General features: G+C 42.2%; 1 long non-coding RNA gene across 1 annotated transcript; it reads left to right on the top strand.

The window, feature by feature from the left end:
- Positions 1–4016: 4016 nt before the first annotated feature.
- On the top strand, positions 4017–9042 carry LOC121549338. Its single transcript, XR_005996795.1, has 7 exons — positions 4017–4185; positions 6176–6241; positions 6406–7242; positions 7415–7532; positions 7616–7853; positions 8089–8368; positions 8450–9042. It is a non-coding gene; the product is annotated as an uncharacterized LOC121549338 (long non-coding RNA).
- The last annotated feature ends 5781 nt before the right edge of the window (positions 9043–14823 follow it).

The following is a 14823-nucleotide window of genomic DNA, read 5'->3' as shown; positions in this document are numbered from 1 at the left end:
TTTGCAATTACAGAGATCATACGTTTCCTGTAGGTCTTGACCAGATTTGCACACACTGCAGCAGGGATTTTAGATTCCGTCTCTCACAGTTGAAGTGTACATATGATAAAAATGACAGACCTCTACATGCTTTGTAAGTAGGAAAACCTGCAAAATCGGCAGTGTATCAAATACTTGTTCTCCCCACTGTATTTACAGTACCAGTCAACAGTTTGGACACACCTACTCATTCAAGGGCTTTTCTTTATTTGTAATATTTTCTACATTGCAGAATAATAGTGAAGACATCAAAACTATGAAATAACACATATGCAATCATGTAGTAACCAAAAAAGTGTTAAACAAATCAAAGTATATTTTATATTTGAGATTCTTCAAAGTAGCCACCCTTTGCCTTGATGACAGCTTTGCACACTCTTGGCATTCTCTCAACCAGATTCATGAAGTAGTCACCGGTAATGCATTTCAATTAACAGGTGTGCCTTGTTAAAAGTTAATTTGTGGAATTTATTTCCTTCTTAATGCATTTGAGCCAATCAGTTGTGTTGTGACAAGGTAGGGGTGGTATACATAAGATAGCCCTATTTGGTAAAATACCAAGTCCATATTATGGCAAGAACAGCTCAAATAAGCAAAGAGAGACGACAGTCCATCATTACTATAAGACATGAAGGTCAGTCAATCCGGAAAATTTCAAGAACTTTGAAAGTTTCTTCAAGTGCAGTCGCAAAAACCATCAAGCACTATGATGAAGCTGGCTCTCATGTGGACCGCCACAAGAAAGGAAGACCCAGAGTTACCTCTGCTGCAGAGGATAAGTTAATTAGAGTTAACTGCACCTCAGATTGCAGCCCAAATAAATGCTTCACAGAGTTCAAGTAACAGACACATCTCAACATCAACTGTTCAGAGGAGACTACGTGAATCAGGCCTTCATGGTCGAATTGCTGCAAAGAAACCACTACTAAATGACACCAATAATAAGAAGAGACTTGCTTGGGCCAAGAAACACAAGCAACGCACATTAGACCAGTGGAAATCTGTCCTTTGGTCTGATGAGTCCAAATTTGAGATTTTTGGTTCCAACCACTGTGTCTTTGTGAGACGCAGAGTAGGTGAACGGATGATCTCACCATGTGTGGTTCCCACCGTGAAGCATGGAGGAGGAGGTGTGATGGTGTGGGGGTGCTTTGCTGGTGACACTGTCTGTGATTTATTTAGAATTGCAGGCACACTTAACCAGCATGGCTACCACCGCATTCTGCAGCGATACGCCATCCCATCTGGTTTGCACTTAGTGGGACTATCATTTGTTTTTCAACAGGACAATGACCCAAAACACACCTCCAGGCTGTGTAAGGGCTATTTGACAAAGGACAGTGATGGAGTGCTGCATCAGATGACCTGGCCTCCACAATCCCCCGACCTCAACCCAATTGAGATGGTTTGGGATGAGTTGCACTTCAGTGAAGGAAAAGCAGACAAGTGCTCAGTATATGTGGGAACTCATTCAAGACTGTTGGAAAAGCAATCCTCATGAAGCTGGTTGAGAGAATGCCAAGAGTGTGCAAAGCTGTCATCAAGGCAAAGGGTGGCTATTTGAAGAATCTCAAATGTAAAATATATTTTGTTTTGTTTAACACTTTTTTGGTTACTACATGATTCCATGTTATTTCATAGTTTTTATGTCTTCACTATTCTGCAATGTAGAAAATAGTAAAAATTAAGAAAACCCTTGAATGAGTAAGTGTGTCCAAACTTTTGACTGGTACTGTATTTGTTTATATGTGCCTTCAAAAAGTATTCATACCCCTTGACTTATTCCACATTTTGTTGTGTTACTGCCTGAATTCTAAATGGATTAAATATATGTTTTCCCTCACCCATCTACACACAATACCTCTTAATGATCAAGTGAAAACATGTTTTTGGAAACAATTTAGCAAATATATTGAAAATGAAATACAGAAATCTCATTTACTTAAGTATTTACATAGAGTCAATACATGTTAGAATCACCTTTGGCAGCAATTACAGCTGTGAGTCTTTCTGGGTAAGTCTCCAAGAGCTTTGCACACCTGGATTGTACAACATTTGCACATTATACTAACAAATATTATTTAAGCTCTGGCAATTCGTTGTTGATCATTTATAGACAGCCATTTTCAAGTCTTGCCAAAGATTTTCAAGCCAATTTAAGTCAAAACTGTAACTAGGCCAGTCAGGGACATTCAATGTCGTCTTGGTAAGCAACTCCAGTGTATATATTGTTAGTATTGTGGGCAACTACAATGTTGTTGATTCATCCTCAGTTTTCTCCTATCACAGCCATTAAACTCTGTAACTGTTTTAAAGTCACCATTGACCTCATAGTGAAATCCCTGAATGGTTTCCCTCCTCTCCGGCAACTGAGTTAGGAAGGACGCCTGCATCTTTGTAGTGACTGGGTATATTGATACACCATAGAAAGTGTAGTTAATAACTTCACCATGCTCAAAGGGATATTCAATGTTTTTTTGTTTTTTACCCATCTACCAATAGGTGCCCTTCTTTGCGAGGCATTGAAAACCTCCCTGGTCTTTGTGGTTGAATCAGTGTTTGAAATTCACTGCTCGACTATGGGACCTTACAGATAATTGTATGTGTGGGGTACAGAGATGAGGTAGTCATACAAAATTCATGTTAAACACTATTATTGCACACAAAGTGAGTCCATGCAACTTATTATGTGACTTGTTAAGCACATTTTCACTCATGAACTTATGTAGGCTTGCCATAACAAAGGGGTTGTATACTAATCTAAAATCTAAAATATATTTTGATTTGTTTAACACTTTTTTGGTTACTACATGATTCCATATGTGATATTTCATTGTTTTGATGTCTTCACTATTATTCTACAATGTAGAAAATAGTAAAAAAAAGAAAAACCCTTGAATGAGTAGTTGTGTACAAACTTTTGACTGGTACTGAATATATCAAATAAAAATGAACCAGCACTTGCACTTGAACGGTTCCGTTTCTTAGCTCTGGTCCATGGCATAGTGCGCATTCCTCCTCTACTAGTGGAGACATATAGTGGAGGAACGCGCCATATGCCCTGGGCCAGAGCTAGTCATTTTCTATGAATTGAGGATAAGCAGGAATTCACAGTAAAATCAGCAGGGAAATCAAATCCCTGGCGCAGTTTAAAATTCATTTTTTTGACTTTGACCTCAACGGAACGGCTAGCTTAATGGGGAATGGAAACACTTTAGGAAGTAAATCTAAGCAAATATATTTATTAAATCCACTAATACTAAACATGTGTTTTAACATAAAAACATCTCTATATTTAGTATTTTGATCGTTGACAAGGTTTATTCGAGCTATGTTCAGCGCCATTTTAAATTGCCATAGTAACGACTGACACCAATGCGTCACTGGCAGGAATCAGCAAATTGTCTGTGGTATTGAGTTTTCGCGCGGAGAGTGAATCGAAGTGAAGTGAGGTTAGGTGCGGACAACGAAGACGGCAACAACAAGTAGTAATTCAAACATGAACTGTATAGCACCAGGCTGTAGGAATTGGCAAAAAAAAAATCCCTCGATAAGCTACCATCGGCTGCCCAAGGACCCACAACTTTTGAAGAAGTGGCATCATGTCCTGAAGAGGAAGGACGTGTCAGCTCGAGCTAGCAGGATCTGCAGCCAGCACTTTGCCGAGGAAGACTTTGCGATGAAGGGCACTTTCGATGCGGCAACCGGGAGTTTCCGAATGGAAAGGAGTCATAGGCCTATGTTGAAGCCCTCTGCTTGCCCCTCCATTTTCAATTTCGAGGGTTATGGTGTAGGGCAGAGTTCTTCAATTCCGGTCCTGGAGGGCCGAAACAACTCTGTTTTTCATCCTCTCCTTCTAGTCAGGGGCTAATTCAGACCTGGGACACCAGGTGAGTGCAATTAACTACCAGGTAGAAATAAAAAACTGAAGTGATTCGGCCCTCCAGTCGGTAACCCTGGTGTAGGGGTTACCGACCGACAATCATCAACATCGCTGACTTCGGAGTCAAGCAAAAGCCGGACTGAACAGAGGAGGCGACGCGAATCAATGGAGCCTGATGTAACGTTAACCGGTCATGAGTCATGACTGTTGTTGACTAGGCTAGCGTTAGACACTGGACAACTTTGTTACAACTCTAGTTGAAGGTAACGTTAACTAGCTAATTGCGTCTGAAGTGTTTGGTGTAATACCACCCCAGCAACTAACTTTAGCAAGTAACTAAATTGCAACTAAAATTGCAACACAGTTGCTCTGTGTAGACCTGTTATTAGGTAGTTACTGTAGCTAGCTTCCACCTCAGATAGTCAAGTACTGTAATACATTTTGTTGACAGATTTGTTTTTGGAATGTTTTGTAGCTCCACCTTATTTAGCTAGACTGAAGTTGACATAGCTAATGTTTGCTGAAAAATAAATGTCCCCGTATTTGCTGTGTGTGTGTTGACATAGCATACAAGACAGGTAGCTTGTTAACGCCAACTGATATACAGTGGGGAGAACAAGTATTTGATACACTGCCGATTTTGCAGGTTTTCCTACTTACAAAGCATGTAGAGGTCTGTAATGTTTATCATAGGTACACTTCAACTGTGAGAGACGGAATCTAAAACAAAAATCCAGAAAATCACATTGTATGATTTTTAAGTAATTCATTTGTATTTTATTGCATGACATAAGTATTTGATCACCTACCAACCAGTAAGAATTCCGGCTCTCACAGACCTGTTCGTTTTTCTTTAAGAAGCCCTCCTGTTCTCCACTCATTACCTGTATTAACTGCACCTGTTTGAACTCTTTACCGGTATAAAAGACACCTGTCCACACACTCAATCAAACAGACTCCAACTTCTCCACAATGGCCAAGACCAGAGAGCTGTGTAAGGACATCAGGGATACAATTGTAGAACTGCACAAGGCTGGGATGGGCTACAGGACAATAGGCAAGCAGCTTGGTGAGAAGGCAACAACTGTTGGCGCAATTATTAGAAAATGGAAGAAGTTCAAGATGACGGTCAATCACCCTCGGTCTGGGGCTCCATGCAAGATCTCACCTGAAGGGGCATCAATGATCATGAGGAAGGTGAGGGATCAGCCCAGAACTACATGGCAGGACCTGGTCAATGACCTGAAGAGAGCTGGGACCACAGTCTCAAAGAAAACCATTAGTAACACACTACGCCGTCATGGATTAAAATCCTGCAGCGCACGCAAGGTCCCCCTGCTCAAGCCAGCGCATGTCCAGGCTTGTCTGAAGTTTGCCAATGACCATCTGGATGATCCAGAGGAGGAATGGGAGAAGGTCATGTGGTCTGATGAGACAAAAATAGAGCTTTTTGGTCTAAACTCCACTCGCCGTGTTTGGAGGAAGAAGAAGGATGAGTACAACCCCAAGAACACCATCCCAACCGTGAAGCATGGAGGTGGAAACATCATTCTTTGGGGATGCTTTTCTGCAAAGGGGACAGGACGACTGCACCGTATTGAGGGGAGGATGGATGGGGCCATGTATCGCGAGATCTTGGCCAACAACCTCCTTCCCTCAGTAAGAGCATTGAAGATGGGTCGTGGCTGGGTCTTCCAATATGACAACGACCCGAAACACACAGCCAGGGCAACTAAGGAGTGGCTCCGTAAGAAGCATCTCAAGGTCCTGGAGTGGCCTAGCCAGTCTCCAGACCTGAACCCAATAGAAAATCTTTGGAGGGAGCTGAAAGTCAGTTTTGCCCAGCGACAGCCCCGAAACCTGAAGGATCTGGAGAAGGTCTGTACAGAGAAGTGGTCCAAAATCCCTGCTGCAGTGTGGGCAAACCTGGTCAAGACCTACAGGAAACGTATGATCTCTGTAATTGCAAACAAAGGTTTCTGTACCAAATATTAAGTTCTGCATTTCTGATGTATCAAATACTTATGTCATGCAATAAAATGCAAATGAATTACTTAAAAATCATAATGTGATTTTCTGGATTTTTGTTTTAGATTCCGTCTCTCACAGTTGAAGTGTACCTATGATAAAAATTACAGACCTCTACATGCTTTGTAAGTAGGAAACCCTGCAAAATCGGCAGTGTATCAAATACTTGTTCTCCCCACTGTATTTGGGTTCAGTTGTCTTAACAAAATGTTTGTTTGTTTTCAGGATGACATCTTCATCCCTGAAAAGGTTTTCATCCTGGAGGAAAATGTGCAGGAGGAGGCAGAGAAGGTACAGGCAAATCCATGTTATTTCTAAGGCTATTGTTTATTTCAAGACACAATCTGTCATCCCTGAGGCCATTTTGGATATAAAATGGACAATATACAGTATATGCAGTGATTCTTGAATATAACTATAGCCTAATAGATGCCTTAATTGTTTTCTACCAACAGGAAAGAACAGTTAGTACAGCATGCCAAACTGACCCCTGGGTGCCAGACTGTTCCTGTGCTGTGGAGGAGAAGAGGTCCACCGGGACCATCACTAAAGAGCTCGAGGCTCAGCTAGATTGCGCTCACGACCATCAGTATACAACCGAGTCCTGCCCCTATAAGCCACAGATGGAGCTGACGGAGAGTGGGAGTGAGATCAGTGAAGACTAGAACAATCACAATCACAGTGTGAGCCAAGATATACTATCGAAGAGTGTGTGCAAGATCCGAAATACATAGTCTTTGATAGCAAGCTGAAGGAGTTGTTCAATGTCTGCCATGAGCCAGCATGTTGAGCAGGTGTCATCAGTTCATCCCTGAAAAGAAATGGGTTTGCCATCACCATGGAGACAGTGTGTTGTGGGCCACAGGAGGAAGTGGGAGTCCCAGACCAGAGTGGGAAAGTTGTTTGCAGGGAATCTGTTGGTGCCATCAGCGGTCTTCCTTACTGGCGGCTCCCACTCCACTTTTGTGGAAACATGTCACCTCCTCAGCCTGGTGTCCATGTCGCTGCGACAGTTCGCAAACCAACAGCGCATCTACATTGTGCCAGAGGTTAACTACATGTGGACCCAGCACACGGAGGCCCTTCTGGCTACAATTGGTGACAGTCCACCAATCGTATCTGGAGACGCACAGTGTGATTCGCCAGGACATTGTGCCTCCTATGGCACTTACACCATCCTGGACTCTGCTTCCCACCTGATCCTCGCCCAGGAGACTGTGCATGTGACTGAAGTGAAGAACAGCTACTGGTTGGAGACAGAGGGATTAGAGAGATGCCTGCAACACATTGAGGTAAGCTATAGCCTAACCTATATTTTGTAGCTAGCCTAAGGGTTGTAAGTGTGTATTTGGTGGGTGTATGAAGAGGACGTAGGTACCTTTTAGGATGATGATATTATTATTATTATTATTATTATTAATAATAATAATAAAATCATTATTACTAACATGCCCATGGATGCAGCATTGAAACCCTGGCCACTGACAGGCATCCAAGGGTGAGGGTGCACTTCAGGGACTCACATGCTGATATCATTGCCAAAGGTGTGAAGAAACAGCTGGTGGCCATCGGGAAGCCAGAGGTACTGTGATATATTTTATAGTAAAATCAGAACTATATGATTATGATGATTCAAGTCAGTGACATTAATTCCCTGTGTCTCAGTGTACTGCCATGGGTGAGGGCATTAATGCACCACTTGTGGTAATGTGCCTGCACTGCTGGTGGGAGTGTCCAGGTGCTAAAAGAAAAGTGGATCACCGCAGTCCACCACATCACAAATGAACACCAGTGGGTCACTGGAGACACACTCAACTGCTATGAGCACCCCCCTTACACACCTGAAGAAGAGGCAGTGAGGAAAATCGTCCTCAACCCGAGATTGTTGAAGGATCTCAAGAAGGTAAAAAAAATATCAAGTATTTCTGTACATATACTGCAACATTTTGAGTAAATTAATAAGCACATTTTTCAAAGTCTTGTTTTAGTTTTTTTGTGCATTCCTATGTGAATAACTACAACCAATTGTTTTAATAAAATCAGTAACAGTATAATTGTAGTAGCCTTCTTATTAATCTCTAGTTAATTAGATACATTAATTAGATAAAAAAAATGTGTAGGTGACGAAGTGTGTTCAGACAGGTGAACTCGAGAGTGTACATGCCCTGTACACTAAATACGTGCCCAAGAGGAACAAGTTCGGCCAGCAGGGGATGGTCGCAAGACTCCAAGTGGCTGCCTTGGACCACAATTATTCGGTGGACAGACAGTAGGCTACAACAAAGGAGGGAGTGCTCCGTTTCAAGCAGGAGTTCTCCAAGGCTGCCAGGGTGTTTGTGGTGAAACCCATCAAGAAGGAGAAGACATGGTGTTTCCGGTCTGAGCTACTACACGACATCGTAGACCGCTGTGCCAATGGTAAGTGTATTATATTATGTCAGATGTAGACAGAGGGAGAAATTACCTACAATTATTTGTGTAACTTATATCTGGCTCTAGGACCATCCCAGCGGACTCTCCTGAGTGCCCAAAGAGAGAGAGTGGCAGTCACTTTGGGAGAGCGGGCTGGTGTTCCGAAAATGGAGAAGGAACAGGCTATTTAACAGCGAATTCAAAGACCCATCCATAAAGAGAATCGGAGTGGAATTGTTTTTCCACAGATTTTCTTACCCGTTTCAACGGACGTGCTACCTTGCCCCAGACCTGCTGTTTCGACTCTCTCCCGGACCTGCTGTCTCGACCTATGAATGCTCAGCTATGAAAAACCAACTGACATTTGCTCCTGAGGTGTTGAACTGTTGCACCCTCTATTGTGGTTATTATTTTGATGTAAAAAGGGCTTTGTAAAATACATTTGATTGTTTGCTGTGCTGCATGCTGTGTATTCACTAACTGTCTGAGTGATGGGACATTTCTATAGTATCTGTAACATATTTAGGTGTCTGTTTAATCTGCAACTTAACTTCTTAAAAGTGGTAATCACCAGTAGAAACAATAACTGTGTCCTTCCTGCTCCTCTTTCGGAGCTGGAGAAATGTAACCACTCTCAAATTCATAGAGCTATTGATGCAAGGACTGACCATCCATGATATCAAAATGATAGTTTTAACCATGTTTTGAGGCTATATGGTGTTTGTTTACATTTTCTTTGTTTACAAATGTTGGAGTAAAACAAGCTTATATTTGGGGTTCTGATGGGGTATGACAGTTGACCTAAGCTCATGAGGCATTTATAAGTTATATTCTTCAAGAATCAATGGTTACATATCATTAATTTATAAGTGCAAAAATTGATTTAGTAACTGCTGATTGCCCATTTAAGGTATGCTACTGTTGTTTGTCTGTACATGAGGCAAAGACTTGCAATCACAAGCCTTTCATGTGAATCCTCTTGTTTCATTGAATCTTGTAAAAACACCTTAATAACCCTGTAATTGGCTATGTATTTTGTATCCAGTTTCTATGATCTGTTTCCACTACCATGTACCCAGTTCGCTTTGGATAAAGGCGTCTGCTAAATGTAATATATTATTAATCTCCTTTGACTGCCAACTACCTGACCAGTGTAGTTACCATTCCTTTCCAATAGATAGCAGCCAAAGCTAGTTGAAGTCACTACTCTAGCAACAGGGACACGATGTTTGTGCGCGTTGAAAGTGTTTTATCTTCAAAGGAAGTTTATCTGGGGCCTGTTGCACAAAAGTAGAATTAAGACATCCGGGATAAATGACTCAGCTGAGCTCAATGAAGCCAAAACATGTGCGTCCAGGCTTAATTGGTTGCACAAAGACCAAGCCAGGATGAGCAGACACGGATTCATTAAGCCAGGTGAAACCAATCCTGGATAGGTGCGCGCTCACGGCTCACTCAAATAGACCCCGCCACAGATCACAGATTAACTGATTTACCATGGCAACTAGAGCCGCGTACTTTTCCCCGTCGGAGGCACAAATCCTCATGGAGGCATACGAGGAGGTAAAATATATAATTAAGAAGAAAGGCAACACCGCCACAGTGATAAAGCAAAGAGAAAAAGCGTGGCAAAGTATTGCAGACCGCCTGAATGCGTAGAAGTAGTGCACAATTACACACTCACCGCTCCGCTGAAACATCACAATTACAATTCAAATATTTAATTCACATCTCCAAAAATGCAGTTGTACTGTAATTATGAAACGGTTAAATTTTTAATTGAAATGCACTGCAGATATGAGTGAAATTGTGTAAAGTAACTCCATCACACTGTATAAAGCTATGATAAATTTTTTGATATTTTTACTGAAAACAAGACAAAAATACCAAGTAATTTTTTGCAGTGTGACTCCATTAAATGTGTGTGTGTGTGTGTGTGTGTGTAGATTAAACATGAACGGGCCAAAACGGACATGGCAGCAGGTCAAAATCAAATACAAGAACATTCTGCAGAATGGTATGGTCCCTGACTAATATTTAACAAAGCACAAGCATATATTGTACCCAGAAGGTGCCTGCTCACACATTGTCTGTACTGTTTTAGCAGTGAAAAAGAATACCCACAGACAAGGCACGGGTGGTGGGTCACCAAAGGCTGACCTTACCCCAGCAGAGGACATGGCCTTGGAGCTAAATAAAGGCAGGCCCGTCTTAGAGGGGATCCCTGGGGGAAAGAGACGAGCATAGGTTCCTCCCAAGATGCCACCCGCTTCATTCAAGGTATGTCCTTCCATCTCTACATGGGATACAACCACATTCATATTGAATCAATTTGGACTGTCTGACTTTGGTTTACCTATTGCCTTGCAGTGTCTGGCAGCACTGTGTTCCTGTTAGAGCCACCAGCACAAGCACCAGACGATGCTGATCCAGTGAGTACTCCATCAAAGGCATACTGTAGGCCTGGCATGTCTTGTCTACTAGCTTCAATATGAATCCGATTAAATGTGATAGGGTGAAGGCCCCAGTGCAGCAGCAACAGCACATGATGGAGACTATGATGAGGAGGAGACCATCTCTCTGGATTCCAGAAGGCATGAGGTATCATGTTAAGACTGTGAAAGTACTATTTACTCTACAATGGTGAGGAGTCCTCATCAAAATCAAAAAATCTAATTTCTTTTACAGGACCCAGATGCTATACAGTGGGAAAACCAGCCTGGCAACATAGTGCGTATTAATAAAAGGACACCACATCCTGCCAAATTCCAGCTGCGCTAATTGTATTGTGTTCACAGAGCTCACAAGCTATCAGAAAGTTGTATGGCAACCACCTCCGGCGCCAAATAGAACTGGCAGACATAGACATTCAGTACAAGAAGAAAAAGATGGAAAATCTTGCACTGGAGTCCGAAATAAAAAAAGAGGACAATTAGGAAACTGGACCTTGAAATAAAAAAAACTTGAGAGGGAGGTGAGATATGCCTTCAATGTACACTGTATGCTAACTGTAACACAGACCTGGCACACTTTCTCAGTTACCCTTTTTGTTCTGGCACCTTCTTCAATGTATTAATCATTATTTTTCTTTCCTCCCCCAGCTCCAAGAAGATGACACAGCTCAAAATAAAAATTAGGTATATTCTCGTAAAGTCAAGTGAGCCATGACATATGAGCTCTTATTGTGAGCACACAGGACGGTGGCATCTTTCTAAGGTTTTTTTATTTTCCCAGCAATCAGTACAACCAAGTCATCGTTATAAGGCATCGCCCTCTTTTTCCCACCCCCCAGCACCAGGTGTGGCCACTAGCCTATATGAAGGCCCAAAATTGTGTGTTCCTTTCTGCTCTGACAATGGCATGCCCATTCGTGCGAGATGTGGTGGATGAAGAAGCACTTGTGCTGAGGAGAGCCTTCAGGCGAGAAAGGGTCTTCAGGGACCGGTTGGACCCACTGGCCTTCCCCTGATGACCATCTATATGAAAGATACAGGTTTTCTGCAGATGGCATCAGGTATCTATGCAGACTACTGGGTCCCAGGATTAAGCACCGCACTGCACGGAGCCATGCACTGAGTGTGGAGCAAATGGTTTGTGTGGCCTTGCGCTTTTTTGCTAGTGGAGCCTTCCTGTACTCAGTGGGGGATGCAGAACAGCTGAACAAGGCCACAATTTGCCGCACAATAAGGAGTGTGTGTCTGGCTATCAAAGCATTAGCAGATGTCTTCATCTCCTTCCCTGGCCACAGAAGACTCTGTGACATCAAAGAGGAGTTCTATAGGATTGCAGGTAAGAGGATCTACAAATTACAGGACAACTGTTAACACATAGTAGGATACTCATTACTTTGTGTGACAGGTTTCCCCAATGTCATTGGTGCAGTGGACTGCACACACATAAGGATAAAAGCCCCCTCAGGTGCCCATGAGGCCGATTTTGTGAATAGGAAATCCTTTCACAGCATTAATGTTCAGGTGAACATAACTTTTTGATATTGTCCATTGACGAACACTCTGCATTGCCAGTGATGTGCATTGATTGGTGTAATATTCCTCATCTTATGATTTCAGATGGTCTGCAATGCTGACTGTGTGATCAGCAATGTTGTGGCAAAATGGCCTGGCTCAGTCCATGACTCCAGAATCTTTCGGGCCTCTGAAATCTATCAGTGCCTATCACAAGGTAAGCCACACAACCCCCTATTTATAACCATCATGGCTGTGTCAAGAATATCACTGTGTTTATGAGGTAGTAATGATGAGATTTTGTGTTGACAGGTGAATTCTCTGGTGTGTTGCTGGGAGACAGGGGGTATGGCTGCCAGCCTTTTCTCCTGACACCTTTCACAGACCCCCAGGAAGCACAGCAGGCCTACAACCATGCCCATGCCAGGACCAGGGCCAGAGTTGAAATGACCTTTGGCCTCCTGAAGGCACGCTTTCACTGCCTTCACAAATTAAGGGTCAGCCCTGTTAGGGCATGTGATATTACTGTGGCTTGTGCTGTCCTCCACAATGTGGCCTGCCTGAGGAAGGAGAGGGCCCCCAGAGTGCCACCAGCCATGGACTGGGACAATCCGGCAATCTTCCCTGATGACGACAGTGGTCGGCTGCTGAGGGACCAATATGTGTTGAATTATTTTAGTTAGTATGTGTGCTTTCAATTTTGGTTAAATATGTCCTGCGGTGGCAGAGGAATTTGGGTTTTTTGGGTTCGTTTTTTTACGAATTTGGCCTCTTATGATGTTTGTGCGGTATACTGTGTGTAATACAAGGCTGCAGGGAGGCTACTGCATCCATTCATTTGTCTGTTCAGTTGATGTGTATGGATTTGTCCTGCATTTATTTTAGTGTGCAGACATGCAGGGTGTGTTATATACAGACCTTTGAATGTGTATGTATCATTTTGTATAATATGCTTGGATTCTGTGCTTTCCATCTTGTAGAGTCACTGTGACTTCAGTTTCGAAAGGAGCTGATGGTTTACCTGCTTTGTTTTGTCCTTATTCAATAAAGGAACATAATGTTACACATTGTGTTTTTATATTCATATGGAATGTGTATTTGTTTATATGACAGAGTACTAGGGCCACACTGAAGAAAAAGGATAAAGTCATAAATTTATGAGGCTGGTTCTTTCTGCAGAAAAGCTACATATTGTTTTTACAGTTTTGATACTTATGACAATGTGATACTTAATATTCTGGCACATCAGCATGTCTTTGTTTATGAAACCATACTGAAGTACAATTTCACGAAATGCCCCACATCTGTCATTTTAACAACTGTCCTCCTTTAAAACAACTGGTTACAATATTATGACTTGTGTTTTTTTCCCTCTGTGGCCCTAATATTCTATCATTTTATATATAGCCTTATAGTCTATGGGAAACTGTAAATTATCTAATGATAGCAACATCATCTAAAAATCATTTTTATCCAAAATCATTGAAATTAATGATCACAAACGTTTAAATAATGACAGTGGGTCTAGTTATATGTGATAACAATGTATAGTGAGCAGTGAAATAACTATTGGTTTCCATTTGTGGTGACTGCTGACTGACATTAGGGATGAGATTAAATAGATCCTGGAATTTAGCCTGGTCTGGAGCAGGCTAGCTCCACAGAATAAATCTCCATGGTAATTTATACCATAACATATCCTCCTGCCCCCTATCCATCTTTAGTGCAACCGGATTACGGATCAATTGAGCCAGGATCACCAAGATATCCTGGCTTAATCCCTTATCCTAGTTTTGTGCAACAGGCCCCTGGTTACCCTTGAACCTGTTGTTATTGTGGACAAGCTAACATACTATTTTTACATAAGGCGCAGGTACTAGGCCTATGTCTTGAAAAGAATTACAACAGGCTAGATTTACTAAATTAACTGGTTTTATTCAAACTCAAACCCTATGTAAATGCCACTTGCTTCTGGGTATGCGCGCCTTATGGAAGAAACGACACATGCAGGGAACACGCCGTACAGTCGTGGTCAAAAGTTTTGAGAATTTTACATTTACGTAATTTAGCAGACGCTCTTATCCAGAGCGATTTACAAATTGGTGCATTCACCTTATAGCCAGTGGGATAACCACTTTACAATATGTTTTTTTTTTTTTTTTGGGGGGGGGTAGAAGGATTAATTTATCCTATCCCAGGTTTTCCTTAAAGAGGTGGGGTTTCAAGTGTCTCCGGAAGGTGGTGAGTGACTCCGCTGTCCTGGCGTCGTGAGGGACCTTGTTCCACCATTGGGGTGCCAGAGCAGCGAACAGTTTTGACATTCTGTCATTGACTAATTTTTACAAAGTCTGCTGCCTCAGTTTTGATGATGGCAATTTGCATATACTCCAGAATGTCATGAAGAGTGATCAGATGAATTGCAATTAATTGCAAAGTCCCTCTTTGCCATGAAAATGAACTTAATCCCCAAAAAACATTTCCACTGCATTTCAGCCC

The sequence above is a fragment of the Coregonus clupeaformis genome, chromosome 33 (genome assembly GCF_020615455.1).
Source record: "Coregonus clupeaformis isolate EN_2021a chromosome 33, ASM2061545v1, whole genome shotgun sequence".
Classification (NCBI taxonomy): Eukaryota; Metazoa; Chordata; class Actinopteri; order Salmoniformes; family Salmonidae; genus Coregonus; species Coregonus clupeaformis.
This window is presented reverse-complemented; position numbering and strand designations above follow the sequence as displayed.